Source organism: Aedes aegypti, chromosome 3, assembly GCF_002204515.2.
Source record: "Aedes aegypti strain LVP_AGWG chromosome 3, AaegL5.0 Primary Assembly, whole genome shotgun sequence".
In the NCBI taxonomy this organism is placed as follows: Eukaryota; Metazoa; Arthropoda; class Insecta; order Diptera; family Culicidae; genus Aedes; species Aedes aegypti.
The window spans coordinates 7,842,383-7,866,391 of NC_035109.1; the positions used below are offsets into that span (position 1 = coordinate 7,842,383).

Consider the following 24,009-nt stretch of genomic DNA (forward strand, 5'->3'; position numbering starts at 1 on the left):
ACCATTCCCCGAACTGTAAAACCCGTTTATGGTACTGTTGGTTTATTGTTATTTTTAATTTTACACCGAATTATGCGAATACTGTTGTTAATTGTTGTGGATTCAATGGGAAACAGTAGATGTATGGTTCATAATTATGCGGGCTGTTAGTGCTTTATTTTGCGGGAAAGTAATCCATGAGAAATTACTCACAATACAGCCTAACTGATTTTGTGGATCGCTTTTCTGCTCTCAAAAGAAATATTGTGGGCCTCGTGGCCGTGCGGTTAGTGTTGTCAGGCATTTAAGCGCATCGTGTCATGGGGTATGGGTTCGATTCCCGCTTCAGCTATTGAAACTTTCCGTCAGGAATGTTTCTCGGCTGTGCCACTAGAGCATGCTTGTCCGTTGTCTAGTGTTAAGTTACAGTTTGTGCAGCTAAATGGCTGAGGACGGTGTCTTTGTCTTTTTATTTGAACGGGTTTCAATGAGATCAAATCAAGTCAAAAAGTGATAATTTTTTTATTTGCAGATTTTTTTTTTCTATGCGGCTTTGAACTCTTTTTCTCATACTCACCACCAGAGATCTAAGTTTCAATCAAATAAGCCTATGAACTATTGTACGATGACGTCACGCTGCAACTTCCAGCGAGAGGAAAACCTTTACTGCATACAGAAAAATGTATAAAAATGTATGTATACAGAAAAATAAACGATTTCGTTGCACATTCATCCACGCATTGTTCATCCGGTGAACATTCGTGTTGGTGCGGATGTCATTTTACGTAAACATATTTAGATCGAAAAAAAAAATGAGAAGAAAAGAAGACCGTGGATGAACTATCCAGCTTTTCAAAAGTGGTAATGGCCGCCAAAAGTTAGCTCACTTTCTGGTAGGGGAATATCCCCCAGTGCTGGACAGCACCCAATACCGGACAAAGTCGAAACATTGAAAAATCATGGTCCAAACAAGATGGTGTATTAGTAGAAAAGAAAGCTATTATGTAGACTAATGTTTGCGTAGAATAACACATCCTTGAAATGGTTTATGGACAAAAGGTCGAAAGACAAAAGGTGGAAAGGACAAAAGGTTGAAAGACAAAAGGTCGAAAGGACAGAAGGTCGAAAATGATTTACTTGGTGGGAAATTTTTCCTTCTTTGAAAAAACATTTTCGACCTTTTGTCCCTTCTTTTTTGTTCTTCGACCTTTTGTCCTTTCGACCTTTTGTCTTTCGACCTTTTGTCCTTTCGACCTTTTGTCATAGATTCTTGAGCCTATTTAGTAATTATTTTGAATATGAAAAAATACTTTGGATCCCGCAAGCATGATCGAACATAATCCTAATTTGATAGTATGAATGTATTTTGTACCATAATTGAAGTAAATATGGACAAATTTCAATTTTGGTTGGGCACCTCCTGTCCCTCAGTTTCGGACAGCTTGATTTGTTATATGATATCTTTGTAATTATTGCATCAGTGTCTCAAAATACTTTCATTTTTCATGGGTTCCGTCGACCATGGTATCAAACGTGCAATAAAATTAAGAAGAATGAACATTTATAACACCATCGTAAAATGTGCTATTTTTCATCATATATGAAAGAGGTTTTTGATAGGCATCTTGCAAACTAAGAAAAACTCAAATTATTTTTGTAAATGTTGCAATTGCATTGAATTGGTAATTATAAACTATAGTGTACACATTCAATGATGTTCAAATTTACAGAATTCAAGGCATTTCCAGATCGTGTCCGGTATTGGGTGCCACCTTTCAAGATCGATCAATTTGGTACTAAAATACATCATCAAAACTCAATGTCAAAATTCATATTTATATTTTCAAATTTATTTTTGTACACTATAAAATGATAATATTTATCATAAATGGGTAACGCGAGCCCATAAAATCAATATTTTTCGAATTATTAATTTAGTGGCTTAAGTGTCCGGTACTGGGGGATCTCCCCCTACACGCAAAAAAATTGTGCGGTAAGAATCACTTTTTTAGGGGGTTAACTTAAGCGCTCGCACCGGCAATTTTCAGCAGACCAGAAATGCGCTTGATTTTACCATGTTTGTAGTCGAAATCAAATTGTAGTAAATTATTTCTGTCAAATGTACCAGTTATATGGTGGGATGTACCGTAAACATAGTAAATTGGTCTAAAATTCCATGGTAGTTTCAAGAATGGGCGTAGTCAGCTACAATAGTAATTATTACCACAGAATTTTTTCCCGTGTAGGGATCCAACACATTGACATTTGGTTTGGGTACGGTCAATTGACTTGTCCACCGGGTTGATAAATTCACTCGGTCTAATGATTTTGACACTTTAGCGGGTCACGCTTCTCAATAGTTTTTTCTGCGCTCGTGTTCATACATGTCACATGTCACCAACACTACCCTAAAATTGCTGGTGGAAAATATAAACAAAGATCAGCTGTTCCCAGCAAAATCAAACAGCAGTATTTTCTACCAGCAAATTTGCGCATATGTTCGTGACACCGCTCGGCAAGAGCTCAATGCAATGAGAATATATACCAAGGTGAGGAAGAAGACATTTAGTGTGCGTGACATCCGTGTACGGTGCAAAATGTTTCACAACTACAAGCAAGCGAGCTCCCATAAGAAGACGTCTAAATTAGTGACGTAGTTATTTTTGTTTACGTTTTTTCTCTTTACTAATACATAGCCATTACTTCTTCTTCCACACCTTAGTTTATGTTCTCATTGAGCTCAATGCTCCCCACGTGTTTCGGTCAAGTGTCAAAATTCACGCACTGAGTAAATTTGGTGCACCGGTGGATAAGTCCATACCAAGCGACCCATGTCATACGTCAGATCACTGGATCTCTTTTTTATAAAAGTGGGCTCATTTTTGGTGATATTAGCGCTCGTATAAAGCTGGAAAGTTCATCCAATAAGTTTATCTGATTGAAACTTAGATATATGGGGGTGAGTGTGAGAAAAAAAAGTGTTCAAAACCGCAAAAGAAAATGCGAGTCAAAAGCTGGATATGATCTTGATTTCAAGCTTATCCAGATTTTTTAAAGTGCTAATGGCTGCCGCAAATAGGCTCGCTTTCTAGTAGGGATCGGTCGATTTGACGTTTGGCTTGAGTCGTTTTATGGACCGATGCACGAGTTTACTATTTGACGTTTGAGCGGTGTCGTGTTATTTACGTGACCATGACAACTAGTGAATTCGGCACCGCTTAAACGTCAAATTAATGAACTCGTGCATCAGTCCATATTGAGCGGACCCAAGCCAAACGTCAAATCGACCAATCCCTACCAGAAAGCAAGCCTGTTGGCGGCAGCCATTAGCGCTCGTAAAAAGCTGGATAACTATAGTAAATTTTCCATAAATTAATAGTCCTCGTAAATATCTAAGGGATGATTCAAATATTACGTAACGAAGAAATTTGCCAATTTAAATTCCCTCCCTTCCTGGAGTAACAGATTTTGTATGGAAGTTTTCAATTTATTGTATGGATCGTTACACCAAAGACAAATAGACGTAACACTTAGAACAAATCTCGATCAAAATCATAGTCACGAGGACATGTACGCCCAATGCTAAAATCAGTGTGTTTGGCCGACAGGCCAACAGATGGCGGTAATGTGTAAACGTCAAAAGCGAACAAAAACGTTGCGAGCGCTGCAGGTGGCGGATTGGCCAATGGCCACCTACCATATTTTTGAATCGACCGTTGAAAAGGTGGTCGATGCACAATGATGAGAGTGTGACGTCTGTTTGTCTGTGGTTACACTACAAAAGACCCCTTCCCTCCCCCTGTTGTGTTACGTAATATTTGAACGATCCCTAACAAACTAGTCTTGGTTTGAATTGCCAAGAGGTCAAACAATAATTTCGTAAACATAGGATCGGTTATTATAAGCAACTTTACAGCATGCGGACCACATCATACCACTATCCAAAACTCGCTCGTGGGCCATACAAAATCTTCCCGATGGCCGTACAAATCCATTCATTTCAACAAAAATTGTAAAACTTTTTTTTATGTCCATCAGCATAATTCTAGTTTACGCCCTATTTTGAGCTCACTCCACGATTTCATTAAGTTTGACAGTACCACGGACCAACATTTTTCGGTACACTGACGTTGTACTGCAGCTGTCATGATGCTCCCGGGTTGACTTTGACTGAAAGTCGACCACATGAAAAAATAATCTCAGCAAGCTAGTTTCAGCTATGGACCGATGCACGAGTTCACTAATTTGACGTTTTAGCGGTGCCGTGTTATTTATGTGACCATGGAAACCAGTGAATTCGGCACCGCTCAAACGTCAAATTAGTGAACTCGTGCATCGGTCCATAGAGCTCTGCTCAAAAGTCTTTCCCGTCTTTCCCTCTTCCGTAAAATTTGTAAACCTCAAAGTCAGTAAAAGTCAAAATTCCATACAAAACCAAAACGGTGTAGAGCCCCATAGTGTATTGTGGACGAAACATACTTTAACCGAATTTCCTATAGGAAGTACCTGACAAAATGGGAGGAGTATGATGTAAAGGCTTAAATGACTTCAATAAAAACACGTCTTTTTCTGTTAGTTATCACTAAACTCCTGATCTCTTTGTATTTCTCTTATTCGGTACAAGTCAGAATATCTTCTTTTTTCTCATTTCTATTTTTTTTTCTTTTTCGCTTTCTCAGAGCGAGTCCTCAAGCGTTACCACACTATTCTACATAAATCCTACCTAGCATTTGCTGTTTGAAGTAGTAGAATACTAACTCGCCAATCAGCGCAACCAAACTTAAGCTCAATCCGCAAAAATAAGCGAGCCACATCAACGTAAGATCCCCGACGGCGATCGGTTTATCCTGATTGCTTGGATGAGTGGCGAAGCCCTCGAATGGTTCCATAGACTTGTACAGAGCATTCTCCGCGTAGAATACATTAGCGTAGACGCGTATTGTAACGTTTTACGTTTTTTGTAGTTTAAAAACATTAATAATAAACAAAAAAAAAATAAAACAAAAAAATGATTTTAGTTTTTATAGCGTTGAATAAAAATATTTTGTTTGCGTTCGTAAAATGCAGCGATCCATGTAGCGTAAGCGTATGTGGATTGCGTTTGCCATAACGAATTATGAAAGCTTCGCAAAGCGCCATGTACACATTTTGGCGGACTACAGGCGTAATTCAGATTTGTCGCCATACCTACCCGGCGCCATGCAAAAGCAGTTGGCGCGATTTTCTATAATAGTTGCTTATTGTGTGAATAGTTGGACGGTTAGAAGAGGCAGTTTCTTGGCGCAAGAATTTCTTCAACTCGTTCATTTCGCTACGAAGTTGGCTGGAGTACAGAAGTGCGCGAATCAAGTATTCTAATACGCTCAGTTAAAGTGAAGTTTAAGTTGAATTTTAGTTCGAAGTGATTTTCTAAATTCAAGGTAAAAGTTAGTGAGTGAGTTTGTGCAAGAAGTTGTGTTAAACGTTTGGTATTTCTTTCATCTTTTAGAGGACCGAGGTCCGTAAATTACTCGCGTTTCTGTTCAAAAGATTTTATTACGTTTCTACACGGAAAAAGGTAATTATATTTAATTAATAGCATGAAGACTTAAAACTAATGTGATTTCGCGTTGGACATGCAGCGCTCTGCGCTTTTTCCGTACGGCTGGATTTTTACGTCGACATTCGGCATCCGTCACCGCCGAATCGTGAGTTTCGTTCATCGATAATTTTGGTAGTCCGTTCATCGTTGAGACCCGTGTGCAGTGCAAAAGGCCCGCCTTGAAAGGTAGTTAAACGGAGGCGTGAGTGAAGTCGCTAAAGTGCTCTGTAGCGAATTTTCTCCTTCGGACGCCAATTACCGAAGGTAAAGGTCCCATCACGTTACACCTTGTGGACCATTTCGTCGAGAGGTCGGTTCGTCGAAGCGTGACGTCAATTACACGCCGCGAACCTCGATCCTAACCCAAAGATAGGGCTGCATTACTCCCCGCTCGGATTAGCGGACAGGTACGCGAAGCCGGGTCGTTGGGTACGTGCTTCTCTATTGGAAGGAGCGGATCGTCCCGGGTATAAATCGGCGCAATCGCCGTCTCACTCTCGAGATCCGAAATCGGAAGCTTCCGTTCCAGCCGCCACTCCCTCCGCAACGTTATTCCGGCCATTTTGCACGCGGGTCAAGTCATCGCTGCCCGCCAATTTGCAGCACGGACACGCCGGTGGTCGCCATCTCGTTACCGCCATCGCTGAGGTCGATCGTCGCCATCCCATCGAGTCTGCGGAGTCGACATTTCGTTTCCCGTCAACGAGCCATCATCGAGTCAACGCCAAAATCCTGCGCAGGTACGTCAAGAGCTTATTTTACATGGCCATGTTTGCTCATTTCCATTCCGTACGGTTTTTGCTAGTCCAATCCGAATGAATGGTGAATCGTTTCCTAAAAATAAACAGTTTGAAGAAAGATTAGTTACTTTTTCCGTTACGTTTAACTATGCTTAAATAAAACTACTCGCTAACTTACATTACGTTTCGTTCCGTTTATTAGCTCATTTGAGTAAGCATCCTCTTCTGAATTCCCTAAAGCTTTAAGGCTGTGGAGGAGTAAAAGTCATTCTTGCGTTGGATTTTCTAGTGTTGTTTACCAAGAACCGTTCAAAACTCTCCCAGAGAGAAATAGTCTCTAAACGTCGGGCAAATCTGAACACGACTGGTGGTCTCTCATTGAGAGTGGCGCTTAAGCCACCGAGTTTGCTAATAATCTCTAGTAAAGTTTTACGAACGGTTACATTGGCGCCCAACTAAAAAATTTAAACGTTGCATTTCTTTCAAAAGCTATTTAAATTGAAAAAAGTGAATTTTAAAATTGAATTTTAGTTTATTCTCTCAGAAATTTTGAAATTGAATTTTATTATTTTACATTTTTTTAGCTATAAGTTTGAAGTGAATTTTGTTTGTAGTTTCTAAGGTCTCGAATTTAATTCTTAAACTGAACTGAACTTGAATTTTATTTTGAACTGAATTTTGATCGCCAACCTTATTTTTACTTTGAATAAAATTTTGTTTATAGTTTTAAGGATCTGAATTGAAATTTCTGTTGAATTACTTTCTAGTTTTTAAGTTTTCGAATTGAATTGAACTTTTTAATAGTCCTTAAGTTTTTAATTTGAATTTTTCCTTCTATAATTGAATTAATCTGAATTGAATTTAAACTGAACTGAACTACTTTTCTAGCCTAGGTATTTTTGATTCTTTTTTCTACATTAGTTCTAATTTTTTCCCTAAGATTTTTTTTTGGATTTCCTTTTTGAATCATCGAATTGAGTATTTCTCATTAAAAATTAGAAGATTTCGCTAATTTTGAACTGAGTTTTGAGAGTTAAAAATGGCTGGTCCATACATTCGACCGACAGTTGATCATTTGTTGGAGGAGGAAGTCGATTTTGAGTTACGTCTCCGCAAACAAACGGTTGATAGAAGAGAGAATTTGGAGGACAAGAAGAGATTGTTGAGAAGGTTATTCAAGGAAGATAGGAAGTATAATGTCGTTCATGAAAGCGTAATCAAGTATTCGGAGGAGATTAAAACGATCGCGAAAGTGGTAGAAGAGATAGTAGGGCAATTACGAAAGAAGTTTGATAGAGCTTTAGTATCGAGATTGAGGCACTTTTTAATTCGGGTTTCTATTTCTTATGTGGAAAATGAGGAGGAAGCAATCGCAAGGAAAGAAGCATGTGAGCAGATTGAGAAGATTCTCATAGAATTAGGTCAGCACGTTCGAGAAGAAATTGGTAAGGAGGATACAGATACAGGTAGGAAAGGTTCTGGTAGTGATTCATGGAGAAATCCAGATCCTAATTCAGCTGTGAATTCTAAGAAAGGAGAAGAGGAAGATTTCAAGAGCAAGGAACAGTTAGGTGAGGATAAGGATATAGATTTGAAATATCGTTTAATCGATCCTGGTGCCCTTTTAAAGACACCACGGAGGTCGATTCGAAGCTCTTTCGAGTCCCTCCATTTTGATAAACTTGAGTTAAAGTGTTCAGAAATTAATTGTAAATGCGGTGAGTGTGATGGGAAAGGAGCGCAGAAGAAAGTTTCAATGAATTCTAGGGGATATCATGGAGATTTAGATAAGAATAAAGAATCTGAATCAGGAGAAAATGATAGTACGAAAGGAAGATTTGTTTTTAGGAAAGAAGTTTTTGGGAATTACTCAACAAAACGAGAAGCGAACTTAGATAACGGGAGGAAAAGCGAGATAGGAGATGAGAGCGGTTATGAGAAGGAGCGTAAAAATTACCGTTTTAGAGATACTCAGTACACAAATCATAGAGTTGATAGATCACAGCGTGATAGGACGCTGAGCCCGGTGATAAACTTTAGAGAAACACGATCAAATAGAAGAGGAATGGAAGATAGGGAAGGTAATAGAGAAATAGGAATTTCGTCTAGGCGTAGACAATACTACAGTGAGTCGGAAAGTGATTCTGAGAGGGATCATAGAGGAAGGTTTATTAAGCGGAGTAGTAGTAGGAGCAGGAGACACAGACGTTATTCTTCAGTGTCAAGTAGCTCTTCAGTAGGCGCTACTGCTCGCTACAGAAAATCCAGAGTAGAGAATTGGAATTTAGTATTTTCCGGAGATAATAGATCGATGCAAGTTGAAGATTTTCTTTACAAAATCAAGAAACTTGCAAAGCATGAAGGAGTTTCCGAGAAGGAACTATTGCAAAACATTCACCATCGTTTAAAGGGAGAAGCCTACGATTGGTGGTTTACCCGAGAGGACAGATTTAATAAATGGAGCAAGTTTGAGGACGAAATACGTTTCCGATACGGAAATCCAAATCGCGATAGAGGTATCAAGGCCCAAATACGCGAATTGAAGCAACGTAAAGGAGAGACGTTTATCGCATACGTCACGGAAGTTGAAAAATTGAATCAATGCCTTCAACGACCTTTTTCCTCGAGTACTTTATTTGAATTGGTATGGGAGAATATGCGACCTCACTACAGATCAAAATTGTCAATTATGGACATTGAAGACCTAGAACATTTGATCAAGATCAATCATAAGATTGACGCAAGTGATCCCAACTTTTATAGATATCCGAATAGTCATCGTAGTGAAGTTCTTCACTTAGAGGCAAATGAAGATTCTTTGAGCGACTATTCGGAAGACGAGGCTCCTGTACAAACTGTACAAAAAGCACAAAGAAACTTTCAAAAACCAATCGCAAATAATCGCGAACAGCGTCAGTCTTTCACAGAGCGAAAAGAAGGACAACAGAGGTCTCCACTAACCTGCTGGAACTGTCAGAAAGCTGGCCACGCTTGGAGAGACTGTAGAGATCAGAAATTCATACCCAGATATAGTCACTTAACAGCGCCTATAACGGATTTATTGAAAAAATCCAAGAAATTCAAGTGGACTGACGAAGCTGAACTTGCGCTAGATGAATTAAAGTCAGTTTTAACGTCGGCGCCAGTATTGGCGAACCCAGACTACACGAAATCTTTTATTATAGAGACTGACGCCTCACAGTTAGCTGTTGGAGCTGCATTATTACAGCAATTTAACGATGGAAAGCGTATAATTGGATATTTCAGCAAGAAATTATCCAGCACTCAAAGAAAGTATGCTGCCACAGAAAAAGAGTGTCTGGCAGTACTTTTGGCAATTGAAAATTTCCGCCATTATATTGAAGGAACCACCTTTACTGTTGTAACAGATTGTAAGAGTATAACATGGCTCTTCTCAATTACGGCCGCAAATGCCAATTCGAGGCTTCTTCGATGGGCACTTAAGTTGCAATCGTACGATTTCACCTTACAATATCGCAAGGGAAAGGATAATGTACTAGCAGACTGCCTATCACGAATAGACAGTATTCAAGTTATTGACGACGAACATCAAAAACTAATTGATAATATCAAGAAACAACCTCAAGACTACAAAAACTTTAAGGTGATAGATGATAAAATTTACAAATTAGTCGACGATTTTTCAAAATTCTCAGACAAACGCTTCGAGTGGAGATATTACCCCACTTTAGCAGAAAGGGAACCATTGATTGAGTCTATCCACAATATTGCTCATCTTGGCTATGAAAAGACTCTCAATGCGCTTAAACAGAAGTATTTCTGGCCAAAAATGGCTTCGGATGTTAAGAAGTACTGTAAACAATGTCTAGCGTGCAAAACTTCGAAAGGGATTAACGTGAATCCAACTCCGCTTATGGGCTCACAAAAGAAATCTTGCGACTATCCATGGCAATTTCTCACGCTTGACTACGTTGGCCCTTTTCCTCCCTCAGGCAAAGGAAGGAGTACTTGTCTATTAGTAGTCACAGATGTGTTTACGAAGTTTATTATGGTTCAACCATTCAAACAAGCCACTGCATCATCGCTTGTTCAATTTTTGGAACAGGCTATATTCCTTTTATTTGGTGTACCAGAAATAATTTTAACGGATAATGGTTCCCAGTTTACATCAAAGGAATTTGCCACATTACTCAAACGGCATGGGGTGAAACACTGGTTAACACCTTCGTACCACCCTCAGGTAAATAATACTGAGAGAGTAAACAAAGTAGTTACAACAGCCATAAGAGCTACACTGAAGGGAAACCACAAACAATGGACTGAGAACTTACAGGAAATTGCATGTGCAATACGCAATTCAGTCCACGATTCCACAAAATTCACACCATACTTTCTTACGTTTGGTCGTAACATGATTTCCAATGGAAAAGAGTACGAAAATATAAGAAATGGAAGTACATCACCTAATACTACCTTAAGTGAGGAAGAAAGAGAGGAATTGTATAAAAATGTAAGGAAAAACTTAGCAGAAGCTTATCAAAAACAATCGAAATACTATAATTTGCGATCCAATAAGAAAGCTCCGCAATATCAGGTAGGGGAAAAGGTTCTAAAGAAAAATACAACCCAATCCGACAAATCTAAGGACTTCTGTGCTAAATTAGCACCTAAATACATCGAAGCTTACGTTAAAAGAACTTTAGGAGACAGTTACGAACTGGTAGATAAGAATAACAACAATTTAGGAATATTTCACGCTAATTTTTTAAAGAAATTTTAGAGAAAAAGGAGTTCAAGCTATGACATAAGAGTAAAATCGAAATGTACAAGAACAACACAAAAAACATCAGGCAAATCCACCAAAAACGATGGTAAATAGGTGTATTCAAAACTAGTGTTAGTAAAATACAAAAAATCGCAAACCTAGCCCTAACAGTTACTTAAAATCTAGATTAATTGCTTAAAATTACACATTATGTTTTTCTCACCATACAATTGTTGTTTTCGGTTGTCGTTGTCCTTCTGTTGTCATCGTATGCCCAAAGCTCTTAGTGTTCTACTTGTGAATATGATTGTTGTTTTTCCGCTGATAGTTCTCCGTCCTAAAAGTAAAAACTTCAATTTACTAACTTTGCTTTGTTTTGATCGCGAATTCATTAATTTCTTACCTCATTTGTTAATCAGCCTCCTAGAGAAAGTTTGTTTTCATCCAGTCCATCCATTTTCCGGCTAGTTTTTTTTTCCCCCAGTCCAAATTATCCTCATTAGTAGCATTCCTCCATATTTCAATTGGTGCAATCATTAATTTTCTTGCAGATTTTCACGAGAATTCCACCATTTTGTCCTTAAGTTTGTCGTCCAAGTCCGTTGTCCTAGAAATTTCCTTCCGTTTGCATAATTTCAGATTTCCGTCGTTTGTGTCACCTGTTGGAGAAGAAAAAGAAAGAGAAACATTTAAAACCATAATATACTTGCCATATAAAAACAAAATATTAGAAATACACCCCCGGTTTATGTAAATCAAATAAGTCTGCAGGTTTTTTTCCACTCCATTCTTTGGTTTTTTGTCGTGCCGGTCCGCTTCACTGTTTTGCTTTGTCCACTCTGACGATTTGACGTTTGTCGGGATGGCATAGTCTTTTTCACATCCAGAGCGACCGCGCGGATGACAGTGACAGTTCGCTAAGCTGTCAAAGTAGTTCATGCGATGTTATAGGTCTGTTCGATATTCTAATTTTCAGTTTTGGTTAGAATTCTATGTTTTTCGTCAAGTTTCAAATTGATGGGTAGAATTCGTATTGTGGTCCTGTAAGGATTACGTTAAAGCAATTTTAAATGCAGATTGTGTCAAAATGAGTTTTGATGTTGCATTTAATTGCAGTTCGTTGAGTGATCAAGTGATTGACGGTGAAGTTTCCGTTGTTTGATCATGGTTTACATTACGTTCAGTTCAGTTGAGTTCAGCTAGAGAGATTATTGAATAGAATTTGTACGTTGATGAATGAATGACCTTAGTGTATGTTACTTTTTCAGTTCAGTTAAGTTTTTGTGGAGTTGCAACGCTTAAGTTTTTTGTAAGTTATGAAAATTTGATCAAGTTCTTGATCAAATTTTCATAAAAATGGATGGGGTGATGTAACGTTTTACGTTTTTTGTAGTTTAAAAACATTAATAATAAACAAAAAAAAAAAAATAAAACAAAAAAATGATTTTAGTTTTTATAGCGTTGAATAAAAATATTTTGTTTGCGTTCGTAAAATGCAGCGATCCATGTAGCGTAAGCGTATGTGGATTGCGTTTGCCATAACGAATTATGAAAGCTTCGCAAAGCGCCATGTACACATTTTGGCGGACTACAGGCGTAATTCAGATTTGTCGCCATACCTACCCGGCGCCATGCAAAAGCAGTTGGCGCGATTTTCTATAATAGTTGCTTATTGTGTGAATAGTTGGACGGTTAGAAGAGGCAGTTTCTTGGCGCAAGAATTTCTTCAACTCGTTCATTTCGCTACGAAGTTGGCTGGAGTACAGAAGTGCGCGAATCAAGTATTCTAATACGCTCAGTTAAAGTGAAGTTTAAGTTGAATTTTAGTTCGAAGTGATTTTCTAAATTCAAGGTAAAAGTTAGTGAGTGAGTTTGTGCAAGAAGTTGTGTTAAACGTTTGGTATTTCTTTCATCTTTTAGAGGACCGAGGTCCGTAAATTACTCGCGTTTCTGTTCAAAAGATTTTATTACGTTTCTACACGGAAAAAGGTAATTATATTTAATTAATAGCATGAAGACTTAAAACTAATGTGATTTCGCGTTGGACATGCAGCGCTCTGCGCTTTTTCCGTACGGCTGGATTTTTACGTCGACATTCGGCATCCGTCACCGCCGAATCGTGAGTTTCGTTCATCGATAATTTTGGTAGTCCGTTCATCGTTGAGACCCGTGTGCAGTGCAAAAGGCCCGCCTTGAAAGGTAGTTAAACGGAGGCGTGAGTGAAGTCGCTAAAGTGCTCTGTAGCGAATTTTCTCCTTCGGACGCCAATTACCGAAGGTAAAGGTCCCATCACGTTACACCTTGTGGACCATTTCGTCGAGAGGTCGGTTCGTCGAAGCGTGACGTCAATTACACGCCGCGAACCTCGATCCTAACCCAAAGATAGGGCTGCATTACTCCCCGCTCGGATTAGCGGACAGGTACGCGAAGCCGGGTCGTTGGGTACGTGCTTCTCTATTGGAAGGAGCGGATCGTCCCGGGTATAAATCGGCGCAATCGCCGTCTCACTCTCGAGATCCGAAATCGGAAGCTTCCGTTCCAGCCGCCACTCCCTCCGCAACGTTATTCCGGCCATTTTGCACGCGGGTCAAGTCATCGCTGCCCGCCAATTTGCAGCACGGACACGCCGGTGGTCGCCATCTCGTTACCGCCATCGCTGAGGTCGATCGTCGCCATCCCATCGAGTCTGCGGAGTCGACATTTCGTTTCCCGTCAACGAGCCATCATCGAGTCAACGCCAAAATCCTGCGCAGGTACGTCAAGAGCTTATTTTACATGGCCATGTTTGCTCTTTTCCATTCCGTACGGTTTTTGCTAGTCCAATCCGAATGAATGGTGAATCGTTTCCTAAAAATAAACAGTTTGAAGAAAGATTAGTTACTTTTTCCGTTACGTTTAACTATGCTTAAATAAAACTACTCGCTAACTTACATTACGTTTCGTTCCGTTTATTAGCTCATTTGAGTAAGCATCCTCTTCTGAATTCCCTAAAGCTTTAAGGCTGTGGAGGAGTAAAAGTCATTCTTGCGTTGGATTTTCTAGTGTTGTTTACCAAGAACCGTTCAAAACTCTCCCAGAGAGAAATAGCACAGACAAACAGACGTAACACTTAGAACAAATCCCGATCAAAAACATAGTCACGCTGACATGTACGCCCAATGCTAAAATTGGTGTGTTTGGCCGATGGACCAACAGATGGCGGTAGTGTGTAAACGTCAAACGCGAACAAAAACGATGCGAGCGCTGCGGGTGGTGGATTGGCCACCTACCATATATTTGAATCGGCCGTTAAAAAGGTGGTCGATGGACATCGGTGAGAGTGTGACGTCTGTTTGTCTGTGGAAATAGTCTCTAAACGTCGGGCAAATCTGAACACGACTGGTGGTCTCTCATTGAGAGTGGCGCTTAAGCCACCGAGTTTGCTAATAATCTCTAGTAAAGTTTTACGAACGGTTACAGTATCCACTCGATCAGTCCAACGTCTTCGTTGGAGATTGCCATTACAGGTTCCGTTTGTATCACCAGTTCTGACCGCCGATAGCTATTAACTGCCATGAACTCGCCCACCGTCAATTCAGCGATGGTATCGATGAAATAACAAAGATATCTATCTTTGTGGCTTCTAGGGGAATTGTACGATTCGTTCGAACTTGATAGACAGTTGTTCGATACGTGAAACTTCAAGACATTGGCAGCATGTGACGATTCCCAGCAACAAGTTTTATTCACCTGATCGAACGTGTCCAACTCCGGAAAGTAGCGGGTGTTGAGCAGAAACGAAATTACCAGCGAATTGTAAGCTGTCATCACAACTACGTTCAACAGATTGAGAACACCTATGTTGAACCGCTCTAGCTGCCGGTAGAAGAGCAATGGTGAGCTCTCAATTGAATTTGCAACAATTTCCCGAACACTTGTAAGATACTCCCATACATTATATCTTCGGGAATAAAATAAGCGAAGGGAAGCAGTGGCTAAGATCGTGACCCCAATCACGATCCAGGTCTCGACATCGAATGGATCCACTAGGATGGAGATCATCGGTTTGGGTTCGTGCAAAACTGGCACCAGAGCTTGAATACCTTTAGTTTGATGCATATACATTTGATGGTACATTGAGCCGTAGTCGAAGATACGATATAAAATAGCAAACCCGATTTTGTACCCTCTTACTTCGCCAATGGTTGCATTCATATTGGCCACTAGGAAATCGATGAACATCAAATCTGAACTGGTATATCCTTTGACGGCCATAAGCGAGCCTGCTAGATCACGGGTTGCTTCGATAAAGGGATTGTGTTTCAGCGTCGTCCATTGGCTATATTGTTTCCGATAGCGATTGTAATGCCGAATGACCAACTGCGATTGGCCAACAACGAAGAACACTGCATCGTAGATGTTGTGCTTGATGAATACTTCATGGACGTGATCATAAGCGGCTGAAGACGTCACAACCCGTTTTCGGTTAATCGCACGAAACCCGGAAGCATTTGCTATAGGAAAGTGTTCCACAAATAGCAATGAGCACGATTCGTACGGACGAACTATTTCTTGGTAATAGCTGACTTCGGAGAAAACCGTTACAGATGTGGACGACCTCCAAAGGTACTGATTCAAAATAGAGCTCAATGGTTGCGACAGATTCGCGTGATAGTAGACGTATTCGGCATAATCCGATTCGCAGATTAAGGGTTTTGAGTGGAGTAAAATTTGTGCAACTTCGGTATCCAATAGGCCAAGTGCCACTGGGAAAAGCCAACGGAAAATATGCGAGGCAATCATTCTGCGGCTAGGTTGCTTCGATTGTAGACTGTTGTAGTGGTGTTAATGACGGAAGTAGAAGTTCGGATGATTATCATTATCGAATCAAATATTCACGATTGAGCATTGTGACACATAGAATGCCATTAAAAATGTATTGGCAATCGATGGCACAGCAATCAATACTACAACACCAACCGGTCGCAAAAAAGAAAAAGTTTTAGCTTCCCTTAGTTCATAGGCAACGTGCGGCCAGCAAGCTTTGACATTCCATTTACTTTTTAAATAGACTCAGTGCATGTAGTTCATCTGGAAGTACTTGAGCTCCGTATAAATCCCACAGAAGTTGTAGTTTTGTTGTTGATTTGTGGACGGATGTTTGGTTTTAATTGAGTTATGTGACCATGATAATGCTTGAAATTTTATTTGCATCTTAGTGAATTCGAAGCCATCGAAATCAAACTTGATGTGTTGTGCAACACGACATGCAGAAGGCGTTAGTGTGGAAGGAAAGCGATGCACGTGCCTCTAGTTGGAAAGCTTAGAACTTGAGGATAATCATTTTAAATGTGATTGATGGATATTTCATCGATTGTTTGTGGCGATAACTTCAGAAGTTTTGTAAGAATTTCGGTTATATTTCAATAGATTCCAGCTGCAAGACTTCAGGATATACACCCTTATTCTTGTTTACGACCGTATTTACTATTCGTACGAACGAATCGATTCGAACGAGTTCGAAAATGGTATTCTTGTTTTCGTTCGAACTTGTTCGTATACGATTCGTATGCGAAAAAGTGTTACCACATATGCAAACACATTCGGAGCAATTCTGAACCACGAAACGTCAAAACAAATCAGTTTGTTATTGTTTTGGTAGCAGATTCGAATTTTTTGTTCTGATCCGTTAGGAATTACGGTGCTTGGAACTGGAGGATTTTTTGTATTATTTGGTAAGAACAGCTAAATCATCCACCTTATTAAAAAAGAAGAAATCATAAGACGGATGTATCATTCTAGTTATGAATGCTTTTCGCGGACCTGTTCGGTGGATGGAAGCAATTCAACGACAGCAGAAAATATGATGGAAAATGGATTTTTTTTCACCCAAGTGAATCGTTGGCGCCTGCTATCTCGTGATGCGTTTGATAAAGAATCTCAAACCTCGAATCGATGCTACTGCAAGTCCTTCCGGTGATCACTTGAAGATGGAAACTAGTTGTATTGCGAGTAGGAACATTGGAGAAAAGCCGCTTTCGACTTGAGTGATGCTAGTCGTTTTGAGCTAGTGGCAGAGCTAAATACTATTTTTAAAGACTTGGTCACTATTCTGATGCAAGTCAAAGGAATCTTCTGTCTGGCGTTACGTCCCAACTGAGACAGAGCATGCTGCTCAGCTTAGTGGTCCTTTGAGCACTTCCACAGTTCTTAACTGAGAGCTTTCTTTGCCAATTGAACATATTTGCATGTGTATATCGTGTGTCAGGTACAAATACAGTAAAATTTGTACACGATTTATGTAGGGTTTTTACACAATTTTCGGAATCATCACGATGTTTTCTTGCACGGATTTCGAAAATTACACGATTTTTTTACAAGTATAAATATGAACAGATTTTGCATGGATCCCGGAATTAAAACGGTTTATTTTTTGCATGCATTATTTTACACGGCGCGTATCCCCGTGTAAAAAACAAACCTTTACGAAAAAAAAATCCTTGATCGGTGGGATTTGAACCCACGCCTTCAATTTTGTCTTACTGAATAGCAGCGCGTTTACCTTATCTGGGCCTTATTTCAAATGATTGTCAGAAGAATTTCTCTAGAATTTGCAATAGGAAATTCTTATGCATTCCAAAACTACTAAATCCAGCAATTTACACAGGGACTATTTCCACCAGAGATTTTTCTTTTTATTTTTCCCCGATTTCTCTGGTTGTACTCTATGAGATCTTCCAGAGATTCTTATAAGAGTTCTTCGAATAAAGTCCACAAAGAACTATTCCATAATGTTGAACGAATCGTTAAGGGCGTATTTCATGAAACCTATTAACGTTCCTTCATAAGTTTCTACGCTGTTTTTTACGATTGTTTTTCCAGCAATATTCAAATTATTGAGCTTTTATTCGCGTCTTCTCCCAGCAGTTTTTTCAGGGATTATTCCTGAAAATGTATTGAGAACTCTTCCACGAACTAACAAGGGATTCTTAGGATGCTCTTCCAGAAATTTCTCCAGTTTCCATCCACGGATTTCTTCTGCAATACATTGCTCAAGAAATTTCTCAAGTAAAATATTCAAAGGATTCAAGATATTCTGCAGGATATTACCAAGGTACTAGATTTATTATTTTTTCAATATTTTATGCTCATTAGATAATCTTTCAAGACTCCCTTAAGAGTTCAGAAATTTTCCTTAGATCCTTGGAGTTTATCCAGAATTTCTACAAAAGTTTGATTTTGGCAACACGGAAATGCATATTCCGTCATCAATCCTATTAATCTTAGCCTTTTTGAGATGAATTTAATTCATGGTCACTATTACGGTGATAATAGTTTGAATAAAAAGAAGCGTTGGATTTTGTCACGATTCAATTTAGGCAATATAAATTTGTTTGCCATATTTCTTACATCGACCGGGAACTGTAAATTGCCTTGAATAGTAATTCCGTAAGGTACTTTTAGGAAAATTTCTGGTTGAAGGCTTAAATTTCGAAGGGAATCTTGAACAAAATTACTTGGGAAGCCCTAAAAGAATTACTATTTGATCTCCTAAAGAAATCTTCGGAGCGAATGACTTCGAAGAAAACTTTGAATTGATACCTGAACTAATTTCTGATGATAGTCCTGCAGAAATTCTTATGAAAAATACATACAGTATTGAACAAAACATTTGCAACTTTTTGATTTTCCATACAAAATGACCAACTTTGGTAAGCTAGATCTCAGTTATTAGTTAACCGATTCAAATGATATGTTCACAGAATGTCACATGAATGTTTTCATACAATCGATCCTTTTTCTTATTAAATCCTAATATATTTTATTTTTACTAAGCTGCAATGTGAAAATTTTGAGCACTCCACCGCTTCCACAAAGGTTTAAAAAAAAACTGCAGTAATTTTCACAGATTACCCTGAAAAAAATCCTAGCGATTTTCTCCAGTTGTTTTCCAACTGATTCTTTATTATTTCTAGAAAATTTCGCACAGATCCTACATGAGCTCTTCCACTTAGGTTTATTCCAGAGTTTTTGAAAAAAAAAATCGTTTTGACATTTTTTCAAGAAACTGTGTAATAATTCCTACTCAATTTTTTTTCGTTTATTCTAAACATTTTCATAAGAACCCTTTTTTTTTTTAATTTATTCACGATTACTCTCAGTAATTGCTTCAAAAATTCTTCAGGCATTGTTCGATGAAATCGGACTTATAAACTTTTCCAAGAATTCCTCGCTAAATTTGACATGGGATTCCTTAGTATTTTTTTCCAGGAATTCTCTCCGCATTTTCCCAGCATTCATTAAAAATATTGTTGGATAATGTTTGAACCAAATTATTTTATTTTTTTAAATGAAAATTCAAAGTCTCAATGAATTTTTCTCAACTTCATTCAATTTCTTCAAAATGTCTTGTAAAACTTTATTCAGAGATTCGAATGTTCTTTTATTCAGTTATTTTAGCAATTTATTAAGACAATTCTAGAAACTGCTTTATCAAGAATCTAGGATTTCGACATTCCTTGTGGATTCCCCAAAATTCTCTACAACAAAAAATCTAACAATTTTCTTGATCTTTTCCTGGAGACCTTGATGAATGATTGGAAAAATTCTTTAAAGATTTCACTGGAAAACTTAATCAAAAAACTCCAGGAATTTCTGAAAATGGTTTGAATTCTTGAAGATGTTCTAAATCAAATTTCTGGAGAACTTGTAGATTCTTTGAAACATGAAACGATTATTGGACGGATTCCTGATACTTAGAAAAATTCCAGATCAAAATTTTGAAGGCATCTTAAACCAAATTCTTGGAAGAATTACTTACAGAGTTCATAAAAAATCTCAAATCATACTCATGGAAAGATCTTCGGAGTAATATGGGAATGAAATCTACAGCACAACGAGCAGTCGTAATGACACGAGTACGTTTCGGATGTTCATTAAACTGAATCCTATTTTAGGGAGTCTTTTTTTTCTTAAGTTCAAATAGATCATTTTTAATATCTGATTTTGATGATGAAAGCCACTTTCAGATCATTTGATAATCATTCTTGATTTTCGTGGAATTATAACAAAATTACCATTTATTCCTTGAGTTGTTTACACATTTCCTATCCTTCTGGCGTTACGTTCCCACTGGGACAGAGCCTGCTTCTCAGCTTAGTGTTCTTATGAGCACTTCCACAGTTATTAACTGAGAGCTTACTATGCCAATGACCATTTTTTGTATATCGTGTGGCAGGTACGAAGATACTCTGTGCCCTGGGAAGTCGAGAAAATTTTACAACCCGAAAAGATCCTCGACCGGTGGGATTCGAACCCACGACCCTCAGCTTAGTCATGCTGAATAGTTGCGCGTTTACCGCTACGGCTATCTGGTCTACACATTTAAAACAAACAGATAATTGTTTCATTGAAGCGATAATACTTATCGTTAGAATTTTTTGTTTGAGTATTTCAAAGCCAAACTCCTATCTTTAAAAATAAATTTGTAGTCATCTAATATAAAAAAAATCATCAATCATTTTTATATTTTGAAGAATTTCTCGAACCTGAAATTCTGTTGTTGGAAAAACCTGGAAATATCAGGGAATTTTATTTCTGTAAATGAGTAGACACCCTGATAAATCATAATTAACTAGTTTTCTAGGAAAAATGTAGTTTTGAGTTTAAGAATCAAGGTTATTCACGCGAAATTGCTTTAAAAAATTGAAGCGTAATCGAACAAAGAATTTATTGCTTAAATAAAAAAGTGCAGTAGAATTGACCATAGTTTGCTATGGTCGATTCTGTTGCACGTTTTATACCATGTTAAATTTCTGCCACCAATCTGAAGAAAACCAGGTTGAAATTCCTTGGTGAGATCTGATATAAATTGAGCCTTAATTTTCGCCAAAATTTTACACTGACCCCTGTTGCTACGCCAATGCGTCCACGGTAACTTCTTGGGGTTCATGAATAACTCCATCCATAAACTCCTTCAAGGATTCCTACAAAAACCTTTGAATAATGAAAAAACTTGTTCCGTAAAACTTATGAGAACTCGTCCAAAAAAAAAAAATCAAAGATTCTCACAAAAATTACACTAGTTTCCATTTTTATTTTTTTAAGGAATTTACACCACTTTTAAGGAGTTTACACACTGAATTCTTTACGATCATTCTGACTTTCTTTGCCGGTTGACCATTTTTGCATTCGTATATCTTGTGACAAGACTGGAAGTCGAAAAAAAAATCCTTTACTCGACAGGATTCGAACCCACGACTCTCAGCTTGGCCTTGCTACGAAAATCGCCAAACATTGCCTTAAGCTAAGTATGCTGTTTCGCTCAAGAAAAGTAAAGACATTTCTTGACTGAATGGGTCAAAAAATTTCCTTTGAAATGACATTTCTTCTCAACTGCGTACTAAGATTAGAAAAATGTGTTTTTCTGGATTATTTCTGGAAAGAAATTTTCCACGCATCGATATAAGCGATTTCTTTTCGCGTCCGTAGCAAACCAGCCTTTAAGTGTCCGCCAGGGTAGATGCGTCACGCGAAAATCCTTTGGAGTTTGATATTTCATTATTAATAATTGTTATTCCTTCCCATGCAATTTTCGCGTCGCTTCGCGTGACGCGTCTACTCTGGCCGACACCTTAGGCAGCGATATCTTGAGAAATTGCTCCAAGGACTCTCAAAGGTCAGCTGTCTTAAATCGTTTAAAAACATTTTCAAAGTTTCAAAGAAATTTGTAGAACACCTCCGAGAACTGAAATTTTCCTTGTATAGTGTTTTGACCACATTTTCCTTGTATAGTTTTTGACACACTGCCTGAATTATTCTACGGATTATTCAAGGTGTTACATATAAGTATTAGATACATGCTGGTATTTTCTAAGGATTTTATCTGAAGTTTTCTTGCCAATTTCTCAACCGTTCCCCGAAAATAGTTATCGGGAATTTGGAAGTTTTCAAGAGTTCCTTGGCAAATAACTCAAGAAACTAACCAGAAATACTTCAAGTAGCATGGACAATGGGGGCAATATGAGCCACCCCGGATTTTACCTCAAAAACAGTGTTTTAATGTTAAGTGTCATTATTATTTGCTAGAAGATGCATCAAACAGCCATCACAATGAAAACAGTAAAAATATTTGTTTGAATACTCGAAACATTCATAAAAATGTACACATTTGTCTTAAGCTTATATTTTTTGTAGTTTTCAATTAAGGCTATAAAACAATTATATTTATTATTATGGTAAATTTTACCAAGTCATTAAAAATTCTGATAATACAAAATTATTGGAAACAATCATCTTTATTAAAAAGTGAAAGGGCGGGGCAAAATGAGCCACCTAGATTTATGCTAAATAAACAATGTTTCGAACATAAAAAAGTATTGCCTAGAATATGTTTTACTGCATTTCTTGGTGCATAATTACAAATGGAACACTTTGCTATTAAATAGGTTTAACCAAATATCGCAATCTAATACAAGATTTACATAGTCAGCTTACTATGTTTTATGTGTTTATTAAAAAAGCCAATAGAATCAATAATTTCAAGCAAAGCTAATAAAACTTTCTTTCCAATATTGTACTGTTTATCATAAGTTAATTTAATTTTTTTATTGAGAATTTAAAGACTTTTTATTGAGAATTTTTTTAATGAAATCCACATGGAATCCTTTTCAAAATTCTTCCAGAGATCTATGGGATTTCTACAGGAATATTTTGGTAAAAACTTATAGGAAACATTTAAACAGTTCATACAAGAATTCCAAAAATAATTTAAGGATTTCATGCAGTAGTTCGTTCAAGATTTTCTACGGGCATTCTACTAAAAAGTTTAATTGAGAAACCTTAGCTTACAAAGGTTTACGGACACTTGAAAGAATTCTTTGAAGGGTTTCTTAATGAATAGCATTATTGATTCAACTCAAATGCCTTTGAAATTTGAATACACTGAAGACTATGGAGATTAACTTGATGGGAGATTCCTCAAGACATCTTGATGAAAGTCTTGCAAAAATTCCATACTTTTTTAGAATTGTTCACTAACTCTTCTTAAGGTATCTCCAGACATGAGCGCCAACTTGTGACGTAGTTGGGGACGAAGCTCTCCAAAACTCAGCGAAATTTGAAGTTTTCCGAGCAAATGCAATATTTTTCACATAAATATGAAATATTTGTATAAACAGCATGTTTGGGATTGTACGTTTTTAGAAGGCCTCGCCCACCTCAACTACGTCACAAGTTGGCAAGGTCTCCAGGGATTCAATTACCAATTGCTTACGAGATTTTCGTAGGGATTACTCAAGGATCTGCTTTGTGGCTTCTTTAAAAAAAATCTCCAGAAACTAATCAAAGATTTACCAGACAGGAACTCGTTTAATGATCAAAGTGTTTTGCTCAATGTTACTCGATGAACTCCTAAATTTATTTCATTTAGAATTGCTTGCATCATTAATCCATGAATTTCTTCCAGCTCCTACCATTCCACCAGCAACACAAATTGGTATTTGTTAGTTCTTTTAGTCCTGAAATAATTGTGGAATAACTTCATTATTAAAAATACCAACGACAAATGATCTTAAATAACTTACATTTCAAGTAAATCGTAATGAAAAACGTAGATTCCACTGACTTCGGAGAAGAAAAACTCGCGATACGTTCCGATTCGCAAGTTTCGAGTAGCGAATTGAAAGTAAACAATAATACGCGTTCGAACGAAAACGAGAATAGACTAAACATTCGAATGATTGATGTTCGAAAGATCGAATGGTTCGAATTTGCTTCGAACGAAAACGAGAATGCGAATTAGCGATACTTTCGAACGAATCCTATTCGTACGTAAACAAGAATAAGGGTGATAGGTATTTGGAGATGTCAAGGTAAACTTGAACAATTTGACAGTTAGTTCTCCAACCTTAAGTTTTTCAACTTATCCTGCTTGTTTCCTGTTTCCGCTACTATTTCCTTCGAGACTTTGTTGTATCAATAAG

The 24,009-nt window shown here is 37.9% G+C and overlaps 1 protein-coding gene and 1 long non-coding RNA gene across 12 annotated transcripts in view; one reads left to right on the top strand and one right to left on the bottom strand.

Annotated features, from left to right (window-relative positions):
• Positions 1–24,009, top strand: part of LOC5571891 (uncharacterized protein CG43867) — a 534,531-nt gene that overhangs the window by 290,169 nt on the left and 220,353 nt on the right. The window lies entirely within an intron of this gene.
• LOC110677751 lies at positions 11,328–11,830 on the bottom strand. The gene is made up of 3 exons (XR_002501166.1): positions 11,787–11,830; positions 11,451–11,706; positions 11,328–11,384 (listed from the first exon to the last, which is right to left on the bottom strand). It is a non-coding gene; the product is annotated as an uncharacterized LOC110677751 (long non-coding RNA).